Source organism: Lagopus leucura, unplaced genomic scaffold, assembly GCF_019238085.1.
Source record: "Lagopus leucura isolate 7727_CA_CO unplaced genomic scaffold, USGS_WTPT01 Super-Scaffold_100019, whole genome shotgun sequence".
NCBI classification, from domain to species: domain Eukaryota; kingdom Metazoa; phylum Chordata; class Aves; order Galliformes; family Phasianidae; genus Lagopus; species Lagopus leucura.
The window spans coordinates 1,823,730-1,841,617 of NW_024962273.1; the positions used below are offsets into that span (position 1 = coordinate 1,823,730).

Here is a 17,888-nt window from a genome sequence, read left to right on the forward strand (position 1 = left end):
AATACAAATCAGCATATCTCTATTGACTTCAGGTAAGGGACACCACCTGAATCATAAACGCATGTATCAGTTGCTTTATCCATCATCCATCATGAGTGCAAATTCGATTTATTTTAAGTGCACTCCAAGGAAATGTCAAGGAAGATGTTTGGTGGTGACACGTGTTTTGGAGAACTGCAAAGTAGAACGTTCAGAGAGATGAGACAGACATTTTGGGTGTGGATTGTGCATTTCCGTGGGGCTCTCTGTGCCTTTTGGCAAAGTAGAGAAGAACTAATCCGTTAATTTTGGGGTCAGTTTGATATAGATATACACATGCACACATGTGGCAAAAAGTAGTGATACAGGACCTAGTTTCAATATTAAGAAGTAGAATCATATTAAATGGCACTCAGCCCATGCAAACTCCCAGCAGGAGAAACAAGATCGAGTGGAGGCTCCTGCTAAGCCAGACACATTGCTCTGAGATGCCAGCTGAATTCATTCAGAAATTCCTGCAGCCCTGACGTAAAGATTGCCACCCATTTGTACTGCATGCGAATCAGAACAGTCCAAAGAGCGTCTCTCTAAAACGGGTGAGAAAGATGGGTTATTGTGGAGATAGCAACCATGTGCAATTTTTATTTTCCCAAATCTAACACCACTACAAAGGAAAATCACTGAACTGAGACCAACAGGGGCCCAGGCTGGTGCCCAAATTGGGCTTGGACTTGCTGATCCTACAGGTCTTAATGATCCTATGCACTACATCACATTTCTCTGCCCTTTAAGTGCTGTCCTAACACAGATGTACAGATGCTTCCCTCCCTTGTTAATACAACGTTATAAAAGAGAAATCATAGAATCACAGAATCATAGAATCATAGAATCACTAAGGTTGGAAAAGACCTAAAAGCTCATCCAGTCCAACCGTTCACCTATTCCCAATAGCTCCTACTAAACCATGTCCCTCAACACAACATCCAGTCTTTCCTTGAACACCCCCAGGGTCGGTGATTCCACCACCTCCCTGGGCATCCATTCCAGTGCCTGACCACCCTTTCTGAACAGTAATACTTCCTCATGTCCAGCCTGAATCTCCCCTGCCGTAGCTTGAAGCCATTCCCTCTGGTCCTATCACTAATGACATGATAATAAAATAAAAGACTAACTGGAGAATAAAAGACTAACTGGAGAAGCAATAGGACTGCACGGCTCTTCCATGAGGACTAGTATACTTTTTTTTTGTAAGGGAACAACACTTTGCAGGTAATTACCTGGGTGGGCCCAGCCTATACCAGCTGAACACACATTTCACACTCCGGAGATACCTATCAAATCTGTTAACACACGCTATGACCAAAATAGAAGCATTAAGCAACAACAAGGCAATCTAAAATAGCAAAGGCAACGATCAGAGTCTAGATTAGAGACTATTAGCAAACTATGAAGTAAGCAGGTCCCCCACAGCTGGTTTCTTACTGAATCAGGAATGTGAAGATGTTGGTCCAGTCCCTAAAAACACTGTAAAACCCAAAATAAACCCAAAGCATAGCTACAGTTCTCTACAGTTAAGCATACGTTTGCACAGTGATAACACGTAGCACTGAAGGCAGTTCATAATGATCTTATCTCACTACCACATATTTTAGATGTACACCTGGCCTTTACTGCCCTTTTGTATTTGCTGAAACACAAACCTGTGCATCCTGACTTGATGCCTTTCTCCCACAAAACAACTTTTTGCCCCAGAGAATTCCAAGCTCCCCAGACAACTTCTCTTTTTGATGACACTACTCATCCACATTACCCAACCCTACACTTGTGCTTTCAGATACTTTTTATCAAGTTCCAACACTAACCAAGAGAAAGAGTCACCGTCATGCACCAAGCCCTGCCATGAATACCACGACTATTATTTTAGATGAGTTGAAGCATTAAAAGTCAGTGTAATCACAGTATGTCACAGGTAACAAAAGCAAGCTACGTCACATACAGCAGTTGTGTTCAAGAACCGTTTGGATGTTGCACTGAGGGATGTGGTGTAGTGGAGAAATACTGGTGGTAGGTGGAACGTTGGACTGGGTGACCATGGAGGACTTTTCCAACCTTGGTGATTCCATGATAAGCATATTTTCCATACAGTCATTCTTCCCATGACAACAGCCACCCTTAGAAACCTTGTCTTCACCCCACAGGGATGGTAGTTATTACTTAGAGGGCAGTTTAAGGCCCTTCATGCCTACAGGCTGCCATGAGCATAACGCCATTGCCCTCCCTTAGCTCCCTTGCAATACAAGCTGTACTGGTGTTTTTTGCATGTTGCAAGCAAGTCACTTATAAATTGGCAAGCCACTTTTAATCGAGTTGGAAGTTTCAGCGTATTCCAGGCAGCTAGACAGCATTTCATTCTCTCAGACTCACTCTGCAGAAAGACAGGGTGCTGAATCATTTCAGCACACAACAGTTGTAAAATTTCTCCCTTCAACTGTATTTACTGCAGTTCCTACTGGAGTGAGGAGGAAACTGCCTTTATGGGCAGCTTGGTCTGCAACCTGATCTGATGCACCTGGGGAGCAAATCAAAGGCACAATTCCACTTGTGTCCACACCTCCCCAAGTTCCTATTGCTTTCCCCAGTGCTGCTCACACCAAATGGAAAATTTTAGAGAAAAAGACCAGCAAAAAAGCTTGTCTTCAGCTGGTGTAAAGCACCGTAAATTCACCTCACCATGTGCTGTACTCAAAGGTGTCCTTGTTTGCTAACCAGGCCAATAAATAATGGATGTTGTTTGAAATAGTCCTGGTTACACAGCTGCACCAGAAGCCATTTTCAAATAAAATAGGAAAATATTGGCAAAAAAACCCAGCTTTGTTATCTCATCCAGAATCTTTAAAGATGCTTATTTTCTTCAGAGTCTCTTATCTCGACTGTGCTCTCATATAATATTATTCTAGCAGTATGAGCAAACACTTCATTAGGCACAATTAGGAATTCTCATTAATGGAAGGAAAAAAAAAACCACACAAAACCAACCTGTCACTCTGTGGAAGATTAACTTATATAAACAGGAGAAAAGCTGGAGATAGCAGTCACAGGGCAAGGGAAGTTGGCCCAAGAGGGAAGGGCTGTGAATGAGTGCTCTGTAAGGAACTGATAACTAAGGCACGTTTCAAGAAAATCTATGAGGCTTGTGGCTGAATCGACAGATATATTTCAGGAGATTTATTTCACAGTGTGTAAAGGAAGAGTAGGAAGCATTGTGCTCAATTTCTGATTTTAATAAAATTCAGGTCTGTCTACATTGTTTTTCCTGGCAGAGCCTACGGAGGATTAGCAGATTTAACATCAGATACGGAATGCAAATGAAACTTCCTCCTGTCATTTAGTAAGCAATTTTCAGGTGCTATTAGATAATTGCAAATGCTTACATAAAGCTTATTAAATACCACTTCAGGACATGAGAGCTGGAAATACATAGGCAGAAAGGTATGTATGGTAAGGGCTGAAAGAGTTATAGCCAACATTTGACATCATCAGGTGTTCCCTACATCGAGTCAGAAAGGGTAAAACTGACATTTTCACTTATGTAAAGGGAGAAAAATAGCTCCTCAGCTTCCTTGCTTCCTACAGGAGTCCTGCCATTCTCATGTCCTTTCCTTTAGAGTTGATCTGTAAAGCAGTATTTACCATGCTTCAAAACTCAGAGAGCAAAGGAATAAATGGGGAGAACAAGAGAAAGGCTTCATTTTCTGTGGGAAATAAGCAGGTATACTTAAAGTACATTTTAAAAGGGGGTTGGGGGGAAAGGAAGTATTTTGAAAGAAGCCCCAAAATACTACTACAGCTATTCAGTATACAAGTTCTACCCTTATTTAATACGCAGATGTTTCTGTTTTCCTTACAGCATGTTACCATTAGTGCAGAACAACAAAGGAAATCTTTTTGTATTGCACTGACACATAACTGCAGCTAATAACACCGAGAATAGGATTTATGCCATCGTTTTTAAACTCATTTATTTATCTTCACCCACAGCACACTTAACTGCGCCTGGAATTAAAATTGGCCTTAATTACTAAAAATTACAGAGTTCTTTATCTAAGGTCTTACAAAAGCTTAACACAGACCTGGTAATGACAACACCATTTTGGTGGGGCTATAATGCTGGCATGGTGGGTAGTGATGCAAACAGACCTTGAGACATGGAGGTGTCTGAGCACTGACACAGGATGGGCAACAGCAACGGCTTTGGAAATGATGAACGTGATAAACCTCAGCCATACCACAGAGGTGAAGCATTCCCAAGGATAACACATGCATTTGTTCTGAGCTCACACGAAAGAGAAGATCCATGGGATGGAAACTGCTTTATAATTCGTCTGACACCTCATTCCTTTTATAGCCAAAGCTGCTCAGCAAAGAGTAGTTCTGAGCACGGACGTTCATTTTAAAGTTCAGAATCCCTGATCATCTTTGAGAAGTAATTTGTTCTACCTAAAAATCCATTAAGGAGACATACATTTCCTATTCCCTTCTGTGAGTATTGAATTTCCTCCAACAACTGCACTTTGTCAAAGCTGTGGGTAACCGTAAGTTTTACACTTAAGCTTGTAACAACTTCTTTATATCACACATGAAATGGTTTTAAATCTCTCTCCCACCTGTGCAAGACTGGAAATGGTAACTTAATACTACTCTGGAGAGAAGGGGAATAGGCAGTGCTTTTACTTGGCCTGCAGAAAATCGGATGAAAGGATTAATCTGCACTGGTTTTAAAACTACTTCCTACATATGACAATATAATTTTGCATTTTTCCTACCCATAATTTCCTGTAATTCTATCACAAACTATGTGCCATGTACACAGTAACACACACCCAAAAGTTACACCTGCCATTCCATGCAACAGAAATAAGAACCTGTTTGACTTCCATTTGGGAAACAAATACAGTGCACCGTTTCAAACTGAAATTTCAGATTGAGATTTGCAAAGAAAGAACTTGCTTGCAGAAAAGACGGTTTGGATGCAGTCCTGTTTCAAATCCGAGATTCATCATCATCTGCCTGAACCTAAAAAGGCACTGTGGGAGCAGGGAAATTAGAAGGCATGGCAGCTTCTGCATCACAAAGACATTTTTCACAGGCTCCATGCTCGGTGTGTTTTAGAGCTAAGATTTAAGCTACGCACCGGCTGAGCTCATAAACCTGGAAAGAATGCTTACACCTCTTTTAACCCAACCCAACGTACGCTAAGTTCACTGCTGCCATCCTTGACTTCCTTCTTTTAGGGCACAGGGCAAGTTTAAAAGTCAGTTGTGAAGAACCAGCAGTCTGTCTTTGCACTGAACTCACTGCAAAGAAACTTGTGTTATACACAGTGTGTTTGCAGCAAGGAGATGTCACCTCCTACACAAATTGCAGCAGCTGAGAAAACCAACTGGCACCATTTCTCCCCAGGTGACATTTGTGCTCCCCTTGCAGCACGCTGCTGTCAGCCAGCACTGCATCCCATTTAAACAACGTGTCAAAAGCACCCGGATTCATTTCAAGAGCTAAGATGTTCCATTTTTGAGAAACTCTTTATTGGAAAAATGTAACTTGAAAGCAGAAATCTTTTGCAAGTTGCACTGTCATTGCCTATGTGATCTTATGATATGGCCAATCTGATCTTATATGATCTTTCCATCTCCTAAAAGGACAAATTTTCATTGCAAACGTGCTGGAGGCAGGGAAAAATTCCAATTCCAACACAGAATACAATAGGAGCAGCTATCCAATTAAGGCCTGAAATTGTATTGCCCACAAACCTGCACTGCAGCTCAGTGTCATACATCACACATAACATCGCTGGCATTGTAACATAACTAGTTTTGAACAGAAAATTAATCACAGTGTCACTGATCACACTTCAGAACAATGCTTTGTGCACAGAATCCCCTCTCTTCCACATCACTGAGGCTGATCCTTGCAGGCGCCGAAAACCAATGAAGTGTTGGAGTAATTGCCATTATTCTGCCTTGCCCTACACAAGCCATCCTAACATCTCGAGCAGTCTTGCAGATGTCATTTTCAGAGACAAGCTCAAACTGTGCATATTCTCCCAGCTTTTTCTCTTAAGTCTCATACTACTTCACTCTGAAGCAATGGAAGTATTGATAGAAAGTAAGGATTTTCCTTTAGGATAGATTTATTTCCTTCTACTAGAGATACAGCCATAATGGATAAGAGGAGAATCCCATTTCTGAGACAAGGTTTTCTGTGCAGAGCTCCTACAATTTGCCACCAGAGAGTGAGCTGAGAGGTTGGTGTCTTTAAGGAAAACATTAATACACATGACAGAATATATCTACACACGTTTTACAGCACGGTCTTAAAGGTTAACTTGGATGACATGCCCAGGGTGTGTGAACTCTGCAAAAGCAAGAGATGAAGCAGGGTGAGGAGAACAAGGCTTCATTTTTCTAAGGCTACTAATAAAGCATGTTTGAATTCCTCACGCAGGCTCAATCATAAAAAGAATTAAAAGTCATTTGTTTGTTTTGAAATGCTTTCAATGAACTGGGCTTAATAAGCTGCTGACCCCTCCTGTCTGACCTAGCATAAAAATGGCATTTGCTTCCAATCATCACCTCTAATCCAGGCAGCTGAAAGCAGCAAGAAGCAGATCCCAGTTTTTACTAGATGAGAACTATTACCACAAGCAGCATTTGGTACAATTTGTTACCTGAACAGCCCCAGCCAGCTTTCTGCTGTGGAGAGAGAGGAGTGATTTGCTCTCGTTTCAAAGGGAGGGACAACACAAACAGAAAGAGCTCCTTTTCACAGCTTCACAAAAGCCATGTTGACATATATGCCATACCTTCAACTGCAAAATCCAAATGCTGTGCTGTTCTCTTCCTCTAAGGCTCAAATTTCTCGAGTAAGAGCACAGAGCTTCCATGTCTCCCAGCACAACTGGGTACTAAGCATTAATAATTAAATACTGGGGGGGTTTGACTGCATGATCTCCAGAGCTCCATTCCAACCCCTACCATTCTGCGATTCTGTGAAATGTGGCAATATATAATTAAAATTAATTGAAAATCATTAATTTTTGTCCTGTTTTGCTGTAAACATCCATGCTCTAGAACTGGCAGCCCTTTGCTCTGTAAACAGCTGAAAGGACACCTCACTTCCACCACCTCACATTAGCTGTTCATTTGCGAGGGCCTCACAGTCTCATCCTAGATGAGAAAACATTCCCAGGGTTCAGAAGGAATCGAACGTCCCTCACCTCAGGTCCTCATCGTTGCCAAGGATGTCATACAGCATTTCGTAGCCTTTTTCATAATCTATTTCCCTAAAGGGTCTCTTGATTTTTTCATTGCACACTGTGCAAGGAGCCACCCATTTCCAGTACCAGCCATTTGCGTCAGGACAGCACCAAGCTGCCTCTGCTCCTCTTGCAGCCTATTTCCCTTCACATATCCTTCCCACCTTTGCAGTCCTGCTCTCTGAGAGGAAATCAGCGTTAGCTTCTGGGTGCAGAGCTTGCATTCCTCAAAGCCCCCCGCCACTCCTCTCCATCAACTCAGCGCACAAATCAAACAGGACATGGAGAGTGATTTCCAATCTGACCTAATGGATAGCTTTCATCTGATTAGAAGAACAACAGAGACCACGTGCACTCTCTGCCTCTGCATTTATCTGCCCAAAAGACATTCTTAAATACACTGAAAATGCAGTCACAAGTAGCAGTATGAATGCCTGTGGGTGGGGAGATTTATTTACTCTATGCATCACCTGCAGTGTAGTGCACAAGACTTAATTTGACAAATTAAAGTTGACAATTCTTCTGCTTCCTTCTTCTCCTGCTCACAAATCAACAGTAGTGCTAAACAGAAAAGCACTACAAGAAGACAAATTCTCACTTTCCTGTCAGCAATAAATCCCTTGCAGGCGAGGCAGCCCTGGGTAAAAACCATACAAGTAAGTGTTGTTTCCTAGGAGCAAGTGCCAGTTCCTGGACCTGAAATCTCATCAGTGGTTTCTTCAGAGATTTAGAAGCTGATATGGGTGGGCTAAACACCAACTGAAGAGCCAAACTAGCTGCCTTGTTTTTTTGGCTGGTAGCTCTCCCTTTCGAAACAGAGCAGACAGACAGCCCTACATCCATCACAGCAAACTCATCTATGTGGTTACTGATAAAGCCAACAGCTAGAAAATATCAAATACTACAAGCAAACCATGCAGTGTTTGCACACTGTCCTTCAAAACAGATTAACAATTCAACATAAGGGCTAAACAAGTAGTTTACTGCAGCTGTTTCTCCTTATTGTGCTTCTCCTACTGTACAGGGCAGTTCCAAGAACTCCTGGATGCCATTTCAGTAAGCTATCCGTATAAATGAATGCAGATGAAAACTTGCCTTGCTACTATTTCCCTCTAAACAGAAAGCAATTCACCAGGGAAAGCAGAAATCGTATTCCTTTTGTGTGCGGCAGCTCACATTCTAGCTCCTCACCATCAAAGGCCCCATGTGCTTTTTCATAAGGCTACTCAGAAAATCCTTTGTGTAACCTTAAGCGTATTTTAGGCAGACAGGTCATTACTGAAACAGTGCTCGGTAAGTTGGACACGAGGGCACAAGAAGTATGGAAAAAAAACACCACTAAGGAAAACTAAAGCACTAGCAAACACTAGTGAGAAAATAAACAGCAATCTGAAAACCACTCTCATAGCAAAAACTATCCCGTACATTTCAGTAGCAGTAGCAGGGGATGACTCTTCCATTTAACAGCCATTTGCTGGGCTCTACAGATTTCCCTCAGCACTTGAAAACAATCTATGGAAAGTACAGAGAGAAATACAAGGAAACACAGATGTTAGCCCATTGCAACTCACAGGGTTAGTAGGATTTTAGTTGCGTTATTTATTGTCCCTTTGGACTGGTGGAAGTATCTGAACGTTTAGACGTTGTGTTGAGGGACACAGAATCATAGAATCACAGGATGGCCTGGGTTGCAAAGGACCTCAATGCTCATCCAGTTCCAACCCCCTGCTGTGTGCAGGTCACCAACCAGCAGCCCAGGCTGCCCAGAGCCACATCCAGCCTGGCCTTGAATGCCTGCAGGGATGGGGCATCCACAGCCTCCTTGGGCAACCTGTCCCAGTGCATCACCACCCTCTGGGGGAAGAACTTCCTCCTAATATCCAAACTACACCTCCCCTGCTTCAGTTTAAACCATTCCATGTAGTTTCATGAGAACTGCTGGTCCAACAGATGGTTGGACTGGATGATCTTGTAGGTCTTTTCCAACCTTGGTGATTCTATGATTCTATATGAACACGTCTTTCAATACTCTCCCTTATTCCACGTTTTTCTCCTGTCATGCTTCTTCTCTCTCAACAATGAAACATCATTTGGCTGGGAGATGGTTCTGAGCTGAGTTGTGAAGCAGGAGTTAGGAAGCTCTCTTTTCTCCAGAAGAGCCCAGACACGAGATGTTTTGGGAACACAAAAACACTCAAGCTCACAGGGTTAGCTCTCCCCGTATTTATTTATTTCCCCCTCCTGCACTTCAGTGACTTTCTGTCAGTGGCAGTGTGTGGCTCTTGGCGTTTCACAGCCTGACCATGGGTTGGCTAACTGAACCACCCACAGGCTGTCACTTATTGAATTGGAGTTCTTGCAATCACAGCATCCCATGGCAATAAATTCCAAAGTAAAACTCCATGCCTTTTGGAAGTACTTCCCTCCCTTTGTTTTAAACAAGCCGCCTGTTTCATTTATGGCACCTAGTCCTTGTGCTATGACAAACCAGGAATTACTATTCTCTACTGACTTTCCCCATATTTCCCATGATTTAATGGTTGCCTGCCACATCCCTGATCCAGCTGTCACTTTTTCTAAGCTGAAAAACACAAATCTTTCATAGATGCCGAAGATCTCAGTTTCTTGTCCTCTGCACATATAAATTCTGCAACCAAAGGAAACCCCCCCCCCTGCTCAAAGCCTGGCTGCACTGCAAATAGAGACGGACAGACTTAAGCCCCAGCCTGCAGCCGAATCAGACTTTACACCTAAACTGAAATAAAAATTAAATGTTAATTATTGCTCACAGTATGCTAAATTGCCTTTTGTTAACTATATTCCTTTTCACATTGTAGGTCGTGAAATACGTCAATTATCCACAGATTAGAAATACCTCTTTATAGAGGTCAGATGTCTGCCAGAAATTGTAGATCAAGTCCTTTTTGCACATCCTCAGAGCTTGTTCTGCGAACATCAGTAGAGGAACAAAGAGTTTCAGAGGGAACCTGGTAGCTTATTACTTCCACTCCATCACTTCTAACAGCATCCATGCATGGATTATGAAGAAATTGACACAAACAGAAATTAAATCCCCACTTCAAGGATTTACAGCCGCGTGTAAACAGAAGAACAGAAATGAAACATTGTCAAACTCAGATCTCCTGTTCCAAGAGTCAGCCTGGAGCAACGTTTTGTGCCTGCGCTACGTATGAACAGTATCGAAGTATCGAACCCTTCAAACATGGAAAGGCTCAAAAAGAACAGCCTTTCAGACTCTTAACTATCACTGCACTGATAAATACAGGTTAGGTGTGGAGAATGAAGGAAAGCAGGGAAAAGAAATGCAGAATGGGCTGCAGCAATAAACCCAATGGGGACAGAAGGGCCAGGACAAGTCCACTGGCTGAGAAGGTAGAAAGTGAAATGAAATCAGCAATTTTAGAGCCTAAAGGAGAAACTGAAGAATTTTACAGAATTAAGTTACACAACAGGTGGCAAGCAACCATTCCATGATAGCAGGCAAATAGACAGGAAGCAATAAACTTTACCACAGGAAAAAAAGAAAGAAGTTCAACAGTCTTTTGAAGTAAGAGAGATCTCTTGATGCAGTTCTGAATGGGCTTCAGGCATTCCAAGGCAGCAGTGGGAAAAAGAGACCAATCTCCTGAATCACTCTGAGCCAAGGCTTTAAGCATTTGCATCATCAGCATAAATGGATGCTGCACCACCCAGAGTCTCAAACATGGGGTTTTCAAGCAATATCTGTATGCTTTGCCAGAGACACCTAACAGTGTCCATGAAGAAGCAGAAGGCAGCACAGCTTAGAACAAGAGGGAAATGTGTCTAACTCCAGCACTGTCCAGTAAACAGAAGCCTCATAATGGGCAGCTGCTACATCTGATGGAATAGTAAGAACAGCTGTAATTATACATGCAGTTGTATGTCCTACTTAAGGATCAAAAAGTAACTGAATAATCAATAGTACTGATAGTAAGTACTGCCTGTATTACAGGTATGAATCCTGACCTTAGGAAATGTGATCTTAATCAAAATTAAATAGGCCATTTGACCACACCAACTCATTAGAGTCTGTAAAAGTTGGTTGTGTTTGTTAAACACAATAAATCAGAAGCAGAGTTGAAGTGTTGAGTGGAAAGGTGCTGGAAAACAACAACAAAAAATGTCTAGAAAACACAACAGAGGTTACCAAAAAAGACAGAAAAATAAATTCTTTGAATGCAGACCAAGACAGAGCACAATGCTAAATAGACACTGCTTTCCTCTACCCTGCCTTCATTCTCTCTTCAAAACGCTTGGTTACTGAAGTACTCATCACCTAATTAAAGAAACAAGCACAGTCTTCATTTGGATAATTATTGCTGTCCGCTGATAACACTCCCAACACACATTCCTCCAGTCAATAAATGCATACTGCAAGCATGCTTCAGACTTCTGCTGGTGTTCTGTGGGCTTAACTCCCCAAGGATTTGTAGGGTGACACATCAGCGCCAACAAGCAGTAACAAAGTACCATTACCAGCCTGCTGGTAATCCAGCAGAAATCAAGTAGTTCTCAATTCTGCAGCAGAAAAACACAGAACATAAAAAGAGAGAGCACTTCTCTCCTTCCAAGACACAAAGAACAGACTTTGCAATAAGCTCTGGTGATACTTGTTGCCAGACTTCTCCAGTACTCCCTGGTTTTGTTGCTTTGGTTTGGTTGTTTCCCAAAACCTCCTTCCATCAAACACATCAGGAAGATAGAGGTATGAGAGGCTTTTAATAGAAAACAAGATTACAGGTTAAATACAACAACAAGCATTCGGAAAATGTCTAACTGATGAATGACTCTCAAATCCTCCTGGTCTTAGGGAGAAACTGCTGATCTGTCAGGTCTGGTGACGTACAGCTGAGTGCAAGAGGTTCCAACTCAAATGCCTAAAAGCATGATGCTGATTTGCAATTATCATCTGTATGTCACTTCCTCACTTGCCACACCGGCGTGAATTACCTCTTTGATGTTCTGCAGTTATAAGTCTAGCAGTGCATCACCCCACTCACTTCATCCTGTAATTCCACTGTAAGAAATGTTTGTGTCTGTGCCTGACCTTTAATTTGTACCGTTTCCTTGAAGAGTGGATTGCAGGTTAGAAATACAGTCGGATGACTTCAAGGACGTCGTTGGGAAAACACTGACAACAGACCCAACGAGGCACACACGTGTGGATGGCAGCCCTGGCCTGGGGACAGACCTCAGTGAGTGTCCTCCAACCAGGCAGGTCCCTGTCTGCTTCTAAAAAAGACCTGCCAGCTGCTGGCTCACCATGTGCACAGCAAATAGCAATACCTTCACACTGCCTGTGCAAACCGTGTGCCAGTGCCACAGCTTACACAGAAACACAACAGCAATTCACAGCAGCAATTCACAACATTCAAAAACGAGGTTACAGCAACCACTTCCCCCTATCTAGCAAAGTACTAACTCAATATTCATCTTCCATGAACGTCTGTGCTGGAGGTGAAACCTCTTCACAGTGAACTCTGTCCAGCTGCAGATCTAGAGCAAAGTCCTTAACACATAAAATCCCCAGTTTAACACTCATTAGCCCATTCCAAAGAACCAAAGAGCACAGTCAGCCAGCTGCATCACAACAACAAATCACCAAAAGCATAGTGGGAGTATTTTAGGCAAAAAAGAAAAAAAGAAACCCTCTAGGTCAAGAAGAGACTGTAAAAGATTCTATGCTTTCTATTCAGGATGCAGAATGAACTTCAGAGCAAAAGTACCACTCTGTAACCATTGCCATGAGCAGTAATCTGGGTGGTTTTTTATCCCTGCAAAACAATTTCACACTGAAAACAGTGAAACGATGCTGCAGCAGGGGCCAAATTCCTCCAGCTCTTATCAGGCAGTACGTAGGCACTATAAAGTGTTGTGGAAAGATAAAGGTCTCCAGCTGCTGATGGTTGCTACTGTCAGCCAAAATGAGGTCAAAAGTTAACATGACTGGCTTATGCACAAAGTTTTAGGGATTGGTTAAGCTGAACCAAGAACAGCTCACTGAAAGCAACCTGAGTAATTGATAACTAAGAGCAAGCAGGCTGATCGTTGCACTAATTCTTGCACTATCGCCTCCAGAATTTATTCCAAGGACAAAAGATCAGGAGAATTGTATTTTTTCAGTTATTCATGGTTCATTCTTTAAGTTATTCAGAAAGTTAGTCGTAAGACCTACGGATACACAAGAACTAGGCATTTGGTACCATATCAAACAAAGAAAAAAAGTGCATAATGCCACCTTTAAGAGTTGGAAAAGACAGACCCAATTTTGCAGGAGCTATTTGCTGACAGCCATCAATATTGTATTCTTACAGATAAGAATTTTACACAAAGGAAGCGAGTTTGTTGCAACACAAACCTTGAACATTAGGCATACCTGAAAATCTAACATACCATTCAGAACAGGAGAAAAAGTGCCCAGCTGGGACCCATATCCACCAATACTCGTATACATTTCCAGTTAGGGCTGAGTGTTTTGCATTTGTAGCTGCCCACAGCTCAGCACTGGTGTAAGACTGTACCAAAATCAGTATCAGTTTCTTCCTCTATTCGCATGGCTACTCTTTACAAACAACTTATTTTTAAAAGCGGGATCTGTCTTAGCTTTTCTCCACTATAACACACCAAGAGTGTCTGACAGCTTCAGTGCAGCATGAAGAGAAAGCTGAAACACCTCCTGCACTCTTCCATGCACATTCCAATGGGATATTCACACATAACTCGGCTGAGGGACACAGTTCATCCCAGCTATTTTGGTTCCATCTTTCAGTTTGGAGACTAGGGGAGTCTCTGCTTTATTCTGGTGACATGAAGAAGAGCAGATTCTGCCAACAGGATCATCACCTCACGGGCCATATCTGATACAATCCTATAACTTGTCAGGAATCTCCAACACTGGAAGTGCTCCAGAAACAGGAGAACTATGACAGACACGCCATAAGGCTGGCCTCTCTTCAAAGGCTTAGAAGAGTAGGGGTAGGGAAAAGAGGGGTGGAGTGATGAAAAAAATAATCCCATCTTAATTATACACACAGCTTAAGTATCCCATCTATGTGAAAGCTTTGTATCACGAATACCTCCGGGGCTCAGAAAGCTGCCTGGAACAGAAAACACTCGGAATGATTCTCTCCTGCGTGGCTCCTAAGCGGCTGCACAAGTGAAAAAGACAAGGGAATTGAGGGCACAACTGCAAAGGAGCAGCTGAGGTGAGTCTTGGTTGAGCTTTGAGGGGAGGCCACTTGGCAGCCTGCAGCCTTCCAAGAGAGGAGCGGAGCTGCGGGCAATGATCTCTGCCTTTGTCCAAACTGCAAAGAAATCTACTTCTGTTGATTTCCCATTTCATCTGCTTTGAAACACAGCCCTCTGGTTTTATGTTTTTTGGTAACTGCTGGTATCTCACCAGAAGAAAAAAAAAGTCCTAACAAATCTGAAGTTTAACATATAGCAAGGTGCTCTACAAAACTTTTACTCAGAATCACAGAATGGCCTGGGTTGCAAAGGAGCACAGTGCTCACCCAGTTCCAACCCCCTGCTGTGTGCAGGTCACCAACCAGCAGCCCAGGCTGCCCAGAGCCACATCCAGCCTGGCCTTGAATGCCTGCAGGGATGGGGCATCCACAGCCTCCTTGGGCAACCTGTGCCAGTGCATCATCACCCTCTGGGTGAAAAACTTCCTCCTCATATCCAACCTAAACCTCCCCTGTCTCAGTTTAAAACCATCCCCCCTTGTCCTATCACTACCCAATGCACATTTTCCTCCATGTGCATTTGGATTTGCTTTTGTGTTTCATTAACGTGACGGCACTGCAAGCTAAGCAAGGCTAAAACTAGGTAGAGTTTGATCTGAGAAAAGCCAAGGCTTTGTGACACAAAATTATACAGGTGATAAATTAAGCAGAAGTTTTGATTTACCATCCATCCAATAAATATCAGAGATTAGTTAAAGCTGCTTATTCTTCAGGTAAATACTGGTTCCAGCCACTAGACACATTCATTACACAGGAATAACTACGCAGGCCAGTCTTTATGCTTTGAGTCATCTGCATAAATTTCACACTGACACTGGATGTACATGATTATCCTGTATCTTGAAGAATGTTGATACTGAGACACTGCTATACCAGCACAATAAAGAGAAGAAAAAAAATAATTCTCTTCAGCATTCCACCCTTGACAACTGTTACAAATAAGAAGGATGGTTTTGGCAGTACAAAGCCGGACTACTGCGATGTAAGTGTGGATGAACCCAAAGGAAAGCTTCATTAGGCATTTTTTCTTGACTAGAAAGCAAGTGCTACTTGAGCCAAGAGGATACCTGCACCCACACCCTTGTGAGTCACAAATACAAGGTGCGACAACAGGAGATCTGCATAGCTTGCAAATTGGATAAGAAAAAGATCACAAGCTTTGGAAACCATTTATTCTGCTTCTTCATCTTCCTTTCAACACTTGTCGCTATAGAGGCATGCTACCAGCATCAACCAACACATCTACGGGGGTGATAAGGACAGTCAGAACGCCTGACACAGCTCTGTGCCACCCACAAGGGTGGGGGAAGCTCCCAAGGTTCCTAACAGCTCACTGCTGGCAGAGCATTCGCGTGTACAAACCGAGAAACTGCATTCATTTTCACATCATCTTTTACTGTCGTCTCTTTAATTTCTGTAGAGACAGCAAGCAGGACACGTAGCACTGTGAATCAGGACAGGTTCTCTGGGTAATGGTGGGTGGCAGCATTCGCATTTTGCCTATTGCCCCATTCCTACTTCCAAGGATGAGGCGAGAACCCCGCTGGTTTGTCTTGGCAGAACACATAAGTGACATATCTTAAGGTCAAAAGCTTTTTTTCTTTCTTCATTATACCATCTCTATATTCAAGACACAGAAATAGTAGTTATTTACTACCTCATTATATTGAGACAGTGCAGATCTAATTCCTCCCACAACTCACCGGTTTCAAGAGCCAGAAACTTCTACTTAGCAGCTACTACTGAAAACCAGATGCTCTGTAGCAGCTACTACTGAAAACCAGATGCTCTGTCTTGTTACAGATTTCCCTTTAGAAACATACCATGCAAAACTATTGACCCTTTCCCAGATTTTTTTTTTAATCCCCTTCCCCCTCCCCCTTTATTTTTTTTACCCTTTGTGTGCTAACACCAAGTGCATCTTGCTTTGTGCCACCCAACGAAGCAGAATCGAACAAAGCACACCTCAGCACAACCAATGCAGGCAGACTGAGCCATAAGGAGCCCCTGCAGCATCCCCAGTCACAGCACACCCAGGAAAGGTGTGTGCCTTACGTTTTGGGGCTGTTTGCTTTGCAGCTGTGTAAATGCCTGTGCAAACAAAGCGCAGGAGCGGACAACGTGGTTAGTCTTCTATGTGGTCAGAATGCTACCTCTGAACCTCACCCCCCAAGCTGTCTGAAAATAAACTCAGTGCTCTGCCTGCTGTTTGGAGCTGGTTCCTGGCTAGCTGGTTCGCATTCCTCGCGTGCTTTGGTAATAGATCAATAAATACTCAGCAGGTCTGCCTGCCTTGAGACACCTTGGTGATATAAATGCTAGACACAGATGGATGCAAACCGTGCTGTACTAAAGCCTGCAGGGTTATGGCTGCAGATTTATGGCAGGTTGTGTCACTGGGCTCAAACAAACAGCTCTGTGAGGCCCCAGACTGCTGATTCTCACCTGATTATACTGGAGACGTGGTTGCTGAGCATGGTTATTGTCATTAGTCCATGCATAAGAAGGTGCACCAGCTATTCAGGCAGGTAAGACAAGAAAGCAGAAGCAAGGAAAGGACAAGGGGAGATGTTGGTTGTGGAAGTGCTGCCCACAGCTGTGGGTGCCCAAGGCCATAGATGGGTGCTGGGCAGTCTGAGCAGGTGAGGGATGTGAGGTGCCTTTTGGCACCGTGCTCCTTTAGCCCACTTCTTGATGAAGGACTCAAAAACAAAGCAGCTGTATGCTCAGAAGCTGTGTGCCTGGCCATGCCTTCTAGTCTTCACCCATAATACAACATAACCAAACAAAAGCAACCCAAAGTCTCCATCAGCCACCTTTTTCAGTAGAAGAGCAGACCTAAAACAAATGGGGGAAAGGGAACAGCACCACAAATACCATTAGTTAGATTAGGCTGTGGCTGCCATGGAATTGCAGCAGACCAAACAATTGCCAGGTGCCGGATTTGTGATAAATCTGTATAAAGAAGCAAAATACATTTCTTGGTCTGAACGTCCAAGTCAAGGACTACACAAGGATCTCCAGTGAGGTCTGCATCTGTTGTTCTGCTGTATTAATACCTGTTAAAGTCTAAACGTCCCACCCTGCTGCTCCTGCTGTGCAGCCAGCTGCTGACCCCCACCCTTCTCACTCATTTCATACCCAAGACATCTATGGTAATCAAAGCAGGACTTGCCTACAAAGCCCATTCAAAAAAGAAATGAGGCACTGGCAGGAAGGTACAACGACTGGAAAGCACTTGGTAATATTTTATTTTAGCGCTGTGGGATGCGTGCATCAAAGACAGCGTGGACAAAAGCAGGTAT

At 43.0% G+C, this 17,888-nt stretch overlaps 1 protein-coding gene across 1 annotated transcript in view; it reads right to left on the reverse strand.

Annotated features, from left to right (window-relative positions):
- Window positions 1-17,888, reverse strand: part of LYPD6B (LY6/PLAUR domain containing 6B) — a 34,006-nt gene that overhangs the window by 5,748 nt on the left and 10,370 nt on the right. The gene's annotated exons all lie outside the window — the stretch shown is intronic.